Source organism: Adiantum capillus-veneris, chromosome 16 (assembly GCF_014529385.1).
Source record: "Adiantum capillus-veneris isolate H3 chromosome 16, ASM1452938v2, whole genome shotgun sequence".
Lineage (NCBI taxonomy): Eukaryota > Viridiplantae > Streptophyta > Polypodiopsida > Polypodiales > Pteridaceae > Adiantum > Adiantum capillus-veneris.
Window position 1 is genome coordinate 9,310,691 of NC_140946.1, and position 8,436 is coordinate 9,319,126.

General features: G+C 40.4%; 1 pseudogene; it reads right to left on the reverse strand.

Annotated features, from left to right (window-relative positions):
* Positions 1–1,252: 1,252 nt before the first annotated feature.
* LOC147438539 (pentatricopeptide repeat-containing protein CRR2, chloroplastic pseudogene) lies at positions 1,253–1,972 on the reverse strand (annotated as a pseudogene).
* Positions 1,973–8,436: the final 6,464 nt, after the last annotated feature.

Genomic DNA, 8,436 nt, shown 5'->3' on the forward strand with positions numbered 1-8,436 from the left:
GCGCGCTCATTAACTGCACTCTCAGTTTCAAAAATGAAAAAAATGGTAATGCTTACTCACCGTGCAATTTTCGTCACTGCACGTAGGTTGTAGTTAACCTTCTGTATGCACTGCTGGAAACAAACATGATAGTGGAGGTCGAGTGGACATTGCAAAGCCTGAAGCTGTGTTACCAAGATTTGGTATGGAAGAGCCGAGAGGACTCTTTTACATTGACCATTTTGAGCATGGTGGGTGCATACTGGAGGCGGGGTGGCCAAGGCAAAGTCTGAAATTGCATCACCAAAGCTTTGTTATGGAAGAGGCGAGAGGCTCTTTTGCAGTGGTAGGGGACAGAGATGAGCGCAATAGGTACATATGATATTTTGCAACTAGATATGTTTGCCTTACAGGATAGCTTCATTAACAAATCGTTGAGCCCGTCCACTTGCATCAATCTAGCAATTGTGGCCTAGTTGCTTTTGAGCACCATGCTTAATCCTCATGCATTCAAATTTTTATGTCCTCTCTGACATGCCAGCATCTACATAAGAATCACTCATTAACACATGTTGTTGCATCTTCTTGTGATTTCGTAAAAGGGGCACCACATTTGGCATACATATCAACCAAGATAGTGCCAAGCATGGCATATTTTTTCAATAGCCTCTAACGCTCCTCTTGTTGCACACATTCTGCAATTGGCCCTGGTCCTGTTGTGCATATCTCACGACCAATGCATTCTAATGCTTTGCATCAATTGAAAACAACCTCGAGCTTTTTGGACCTTCTCTTGTTGCACACATCTTCCAATCAAGGCATTCCAAGAGGCGACAGAAAGCTCCTCGAGCACTTTTTGTGCTTTCTCAAATGCACCACATTTTGCATACATATCAACCAAGACTGCCAAGCACGACATCTTTTTTCAGCAATGTAATTGTGAATTTTTGTGCCCATATCAGCATCTTGTGTAGAGCCACATGCCTTCCAGATGCCTGTGTAGGTGATTGCATCTGGAGAGGCCCTCGCTTCGCATCGATTGAAAATAGACTATCAGTGCATTTGAAGATTCCACACTCCAAACAGGAAGCTCCTCAAGCACTTGCATAGAGCCACATGCCTTCAAGATGTAACATAGCCTTCAATACGAAAGTATCGGTGACTGAATTTCGAGGGATATGCTTGCTTTCCATCCGATGGAAATAGCGTAGACCTTTTTCGTGTTGTCAAGAAGCTGAACCAATGACAATTTCACCATGTGCATAAAGAAACACTACCCTTGGTCTAAAGATGCAAGGATGGCACAAGATTTTAAGACACTCACAAATGTGACTGAACTTGGCTTATAACCATCCTTTTGCATTCGCTCAAATAGAGAAAAAGCCATATGCGAGGGGCCATGGAGAGAGTAGCTTGCTATTAGTGTATTCCAAAATACAATGCCTCTATCTCGTATGTTATCAAAGATAACTTGTGAGTCCTCCATGGTGCCACACCTGGAGTACAGAGAAACTAGATTGCTTGCTACTACAGCATTCGACTCAATTCCATCTTTCACAATTTGCAAATGTATCTGTTTTCCTTTTTCAAAAGCTTCCATGAAGGCACGTGTTTGCAAAACGCTTGCAAAGGTGGCCACATCAGGTGTCGGACCTTCTCTTTGCATCTTTTCAAATAATTTGAGCACCTTCTCTCCAACACCTTGTTGTGCATACCCTACAAGCATGGAGTTATATGTGACAACATTTGGAGTTGGAAAGTTAGAAAATACGTGAATTGCATCATCTAGAAAGCCGCAGTTTGCATACATGTCAAGGAGGGTGCTTGCAATAAAAACATCAAGGTCATAGACACATTTTACTATGTCTATATGCATCGACCTCCCTTTCTCTTCCAAACAAAGGCCACTGCATGCACAAAGAACAATTGCATATGTTAGCTCATTGGGTTGAGTTGCACCTTTTGATTGCATATGTTCAAAGACTTCCAACATATGCTCCCATGTTCCTCAGGCTCTACACATGTCTCTAACAATTTGCCAAATAAAAGAACTCCAGTTTCAACTTCTTCATGTTTCACATGAGCTAAAAGTATTGATGTCCAAGAGAACACATTGTGATTGCTCATACTACTGAAGACCATACATGAAGCTATAAGGCTTCCTCATTTTGAATACATCTCAACGCGATTATTAAGAAGAAAGGCTATGATGTACTTCTGCACTTTTGACATCTTGCAAGCCCATCAATATCATTGCAATGCTAAAGAAGATACACCAATTTTCCAAATGAGACAGACCTATCTTGCTCGATCTGATTCTCAAACTCTACTAGAGCCTCATTCCACCATTTTTTATCCAAAACATCTTGGATTGTTGGAGCAACTGTCTCTCCATAAGACATTTTGCAGCAAGGCATGCAACCATTATAATTTGCAACTCATGTGTTTTTACCTGACCAAACAGACATGAGGAGAGATGATAGGAACCTGTGAAAAGCTTAATTATTGTCATAGAATTCTGGACTTTTGTCGACATCCTCTTTGAATCCTAGGACAAACTCCTCGGCATCAAATGAGCTGCAATATAATAAGCCATGAAAATTTGATTGTCAATATGCAAACCAAATGTGGACGAAAGTAGGCAAGGAGGTGAAGACCTACTAAAAGGTTGTTATTTTCCATGAGTTTTTTTACTTTGGCCACAAAAACTCTCAAACAATTCAAGGTCCAAGCTGATGCATACTATTGACTTGACAGAAATTGAACTAAGCAAGGACGGTTCCTACAAAACCTCGCTCCCTGCGATCCCGAGCCTTATCCAAGGCCGTTTTTTATTCATCAAGGACCCGGCCTTCCACAATACCATTATCCAACATGATCTGCAGAACTTGGATAGTGAAGAGCAATGTGAGATCAAGCTATTTACAGTATTGGACAGACCCGCATGGCTTAGACTATATGCTATGGCTAAAGAAAATCCCACTACAACTATTGCTAGATTACAGGTTCTGATTACTAATATCAATTATGTCCTTGATGAAGACAACAAAGAACAAAAGGAGCGGAGAGTACACTCTCCGTATGTCATGCGTAGGTTCATGGAACTTCATGGGAGAAAATTAAGGAATGGCCCCCTAATGAGGCAAAGAAGGAGAGATATGTTGCAAGGCCCCCCAGAATTCCCCTTAACCCCTTCTATGAACCCAACAAGCAACCTCATCCATGAATATCTTATAGCGAATGAAGTTGAAGTGGTCACACAAGAGTTCACTATCAATGGAGCCTACATGGAGAAGGTCACTCCTCCCAAGTGTACCTATAGTGACCCTTCATACCTAATCAAGTGCTTGAAATTATGCTACAAGATACAAACCAAAAGGTATGGGCATTTGGTAATTTGCCTTACTAGCACCAATAAATTAAGGGTTTCTACTTACTGTGCTCAATGACAAAGATAAAGCAGCTTCCAAGCTTGGGCTTAATCAACTTTTAATGACCAACTCTTCTTATATCATAGAACCCTTCCTAATGGAATGCCCCTTCACCATGTCCATCTTTGAGACCCAAAGATGCTCATAAGATCTAGGTTGTGGCTTGGGGGTCAAAGGGGTGATCTCACTCATTGGCCGAGTCCACTACTTCACTAATCAACTATGTAACATAGACATACCATTTATCAAGTGTGTATGTGAGTGAGTTCATAGGTGAATCTTACAAAGATGGAAATGTCTTATAGTTCGACCATGCATTGTGGCTCATGATACACAAGGTTTAGGCTTTTTTCCCTGTCGACTTTCTCAAACTCAACACTGAAATTTCTCAAGTGGGTTGCTACAAAGGGGCAAGAGGCCATCAAAGCCCTCCTAATACATGTGATGTATAGAGAAAGACTTAAGGCCTACTTCAAGCATGTTGCCCTCTTCCAATACTCACCACCAAACTCCCATGGAGGTGAATTGGATCTATTCCTACCAAAAGCAGTATTACCCTCGGGACATGATAACAGAGGGGGAAAGAGAGCTAGGGTGGATTCACACACCCGGAGGAGAAGTGATAAGCCAAGGAGCCAGAATCCTCGGTGTTTAACTCAGCCACCCACCCTGCATGGACCCCCATATAATCCCCTCCTCTAAGTCATTGGAAAGCTACTCCACAATCCATCACAACTCGTTGACCCCTAACCCTACTCCCCCCTCAACCTCCACCATGAATGCAACTCCCTCAAACCTACCTACTGCCTGGAATAGATCCGTATACACCCCAACATGTGCTCAATTGGCTAAGAACCTCTTATATTTCTCATTGCAGGAAGTAATTGTCAGGGATGAAGTCGGGAGAAGAAGATTAACCCAGTGCCAACCTAAAACCACCCCCCTAATATATCACCTCAAATACCTGAATGCCTATTTGGATATCATCTCTATAAGAAGCTTTCTTCGTCTTTTTGGATATGTTTTGAGTACCAAGAACGTGTGCATTTTAGATCAAGTCTATTTTGGATGGTCTTTTGTGGAGTCTATCAAGGATAAAGTATGTAATTTGAAATCGATCTTTTTTTTTGAAACACAACACATATGCATGTGTAAGAAAGAACACAGAGGTTTCTTGGAAGAAATGCAACATCTACTAACTTATGATCTTCCTAATGTTGATCCTTATATTCACAAAGTTTTACATAAAAGATTAAACCATATACCCACCCAACCTTTATGTATTGATGACAAGGCAAGAGAAAAAATATGGACTCTGCTCTTCGCTTTAATATCTGAAATAGTGATTGTCATAGAACATATCTTGGATACCCTTAAAAAACTCTTCTTAGACTTCTGCCACATAACCTACCAAGGCCAAAGTCTATCAAGCAGATCCTAAGCCTAGATAAGGAGATCAATGAGATCAAAAGGAACTTCTTTGTCACATACTTAGACAAAGCACCTAATAACCCAATGCTGGTATGCAAAGCATATATGTTAGAGCAAGCCAAGCTCATGCTAGTAAAGACGGACTTTATCCCACATAGTGAAACCCAATAGAGGCACTCCAAAGAATATACCTTACATGTGAACCATTCCTCATCAAGAACACACACCCACTACCCTACCAAATGGCCACATATAAGGCCCACAAAAAAGCCTTTAGATGGATAACAAAAGGAGCAATCTGTTGCTTCTCTGAGTTATCTTTACTTCTAGCTTGCATCATAAAAACATCTATCCCTCTTCTAAAAAAGAGAGCATTCAATTTAAACCAAAAAGCTCTCCTATTCCATAATATAAAGATCAATCTTGGTGGATTGACTCGTTATATGAAGTAACATTGAACCTACCCACAACATCACGTGTAGATATCCTCACTTTCTGCATGCTAGACTCTGCTCTCTCAGGAGCATCACTAGCTCCCATATATGCGAAAAACAACTTTTTCCTATTTTTGAATGTGTGCATGATATGCAAACGAGAGTTATTTGACCTCAAACAAATGCATCAAGACAAGCCCCATAAAATGGATTAACACCTTATCACATCACTTCCCCCATATGGCACTTATGCAAAATAATTGTGACACAAAAAGAAAGCCACCTTATCCATAATTGCTTGTATGATTTGTGTTGACTAACCATATACCTACATATAAGTTTATGGACATCAAAAACTTGAAATCAACTCACCAAAACAAACCATAAAACAGATATGGACCATGCATCAAATTCACGACTCCATATGTACTCCCCCTTGGTAGCATCCCTACACATACAGGTAACCCCGTAAAAGGAACGGTTAATAGCTCACACTTATGAAGTGATATCGGCAATCAAAATACATTTATCAACAAGTTTAATCAAGTTTTTGATTTGGCTAAGTGGGTTTTTTCATTCGATGAATAAGGCCTACCGCCTACGTTACGTGAAACGAAAAGTGCTTTTTATACACCTACGAGATCATAAACTCACTACATGCATATATTAGCACGCTAAACATGATGAAACAAGCATGGAACATCTTATACATATCCAATAAGCCCATACATGCCTACATATACGAAAAAGCAACCATGAAGTGGGTAGTTTTCTTGTTAATAAAGTAGAGAGACAAAGAAATGATGGCTATGGAGTTTAGAGCTTCTTCCCATGATCGAGAAGTGATTACCAGTGATCAGAAGGCTTCTTGATTTACCACAAGAGAGCGATGATGATGAGAGCTACGTAGATGTTTTTCCACGAAGTTGATGCAAAGTGCATGCACACCGTGAAAAGAGGAGAATATAGTAAGCGAGTAGAGAGAGAGTGTGTTCTTTTTCTTCTTCTTCTTCTTCTTGCGAACAAGAGAGAAGTTCTTATGGAGATGGTGATGAAGAGCTTGCACCACTCCATATAATAGGTAAGTATAGTTTTGGGATGATAGTCTATGGAACTGTCAGCACTGAAAATTGAGGACTAATGATGATTTTATAGGCTCTCTACCAAGGCTCAAGTGCTCACCAAGTAGAAAATGGGTGGCCCCTCTCTTGCTAGGATGCAGTACTGGACATCTCCCTCTTCATAGCATGTTCCCATTGAACCTTATCATTGGCTAGCATAACGTCTTTGTAACGAGAAGGCTCACCACTATCTTTCAAGAAAACAAAATCCAAGCCTAGAACAAAACGGTATAGCGGATGTGAGACTCTTTGAGATCTCCGTGGCTGATCAGAACTCGAACTAGCCTATGTAGTAATTGGCTCAAGAGCTGTCTAGACAAGAGGTGATTCATAGAAAAATATCACTTTCCAAAATTCAACCTCTTTCATTGGCTGTCTATGCATCTTAGTCTCATTAAAGACAACATCACTGCTATAGATCACTGATCGACTTTTCGGATTCCATAAACGCTAGCCAAATTGACCATCTACACCATAGCCAATGAAGATGCATTTCCTGGACTTAGGATCTAGCTTAGTACACAACTCCTTGGGTACATCTGCATAAGCTTCACAACCAAATGTGCGGAGTTTTTCATAAGACAATTTATGTCCTGACCATAACTCCAAAGGTACACAAAAATGTAATGAAGCATGTGGTGATTTATTGATCAAGTACGTGGTTGTGTATAATGCTTCATCCCAAAACACTTGCGGTAAATTAGCCTGTGATAGCATAGACATAATCTGCTCTTGGATGGTCCTATTCATTCGTTCCACAACACCATTTTGTGCAGGGGTATAAGGAGTTGTAAACTCATGCTTAATTCCCCTACTTGAACAAAAGTCTGTAAACTCTTTGGAGACATATTCTCCACCATTATGTGAGTGCAAAGCTTTCAACTTATGTTTAGACTTAGTTTCAACACTAGATAAGAATTTCTTGAAGCAAGAAAATGTCTCATCTTTAGACTTCATGGCATAAACTCAAACATGTCGTGTTGCATCATCAATGAATGTAACATAATAGGATGCACCACCATGGGATTTAGAAGGCATAGGCCCACATAAATCACTGTGTACAAGCTCTAAGAGTTTTCTTTGTTTGTCAAAAGAATGTGTACATGTATCCGTGTTTGCTTCCCATATTGGCAATGCTCACAAAAGGGAAAATAAAAAAAAGACAAAAACGGTAAAGTAGCCCAAACGAGAGGGTGTCGCCATTCCCTTCTTTGACTTATGTCCTAACCGGCTATGCCAAAAAGCAACAGTTGGTAACTCAATTACAGAAACAACACTGTTTTTATCAGATACATAAAGAGGATAAAGTGAACGAGCTTTAGAACCATGGGCTATAATAAGATGACCCTTCGGAACACGCTAAGACTGCTGAAGAAAAGTGACTTTGTAACCCAAGTCATCAAGACTTCTAACCAAAATCAGATTGGGTGTCAAGGCTGGAACATGATGCACATTATGGATGATAAACTTCACCCCATTTGCCATAACCATGGCAATATCACCTACGCCAACAATGTCACAAGAGTAATTGTCACCAAGTGTAACAGAGCCAATGCTTTCCTCGTACGTAGTAAACCAATGCCTATGAGGTGTGACATGCAATGAAGCACCCGAATCAAGAACCCATGTATGAGATACTTCACCACTAACAAGGAGTTCAACTAGCATAGAACTTTGCAAAGATAGAGTTTCTTGTGCATCATATAAGACATCATTATTTTTAGTCAACATATTAATGCCTTGCACATCACTGTCATCCTAAACCACGTTCAGTTCTTCAATCTTAACCGAACTCTTTGGTTTCTCCTCTTTATCATCATGTCTTTGCCTTTACCTTTTCCCTTCTCTTTGTCACACTTCCAAGCATAACAATCCTTCTTTATGTGACCAAACTTATCACAATCTACCCTTTGATGCATCTCTATTACCCTCTTTCTTGGACTCACATTGCGAAGAACGGCCCTTACGTTGCTTATCATCCCTTTGCACATAACGAGCTTTGCCATGATGCGAGCTAGTCATGGTCTTCCAATGCATCTC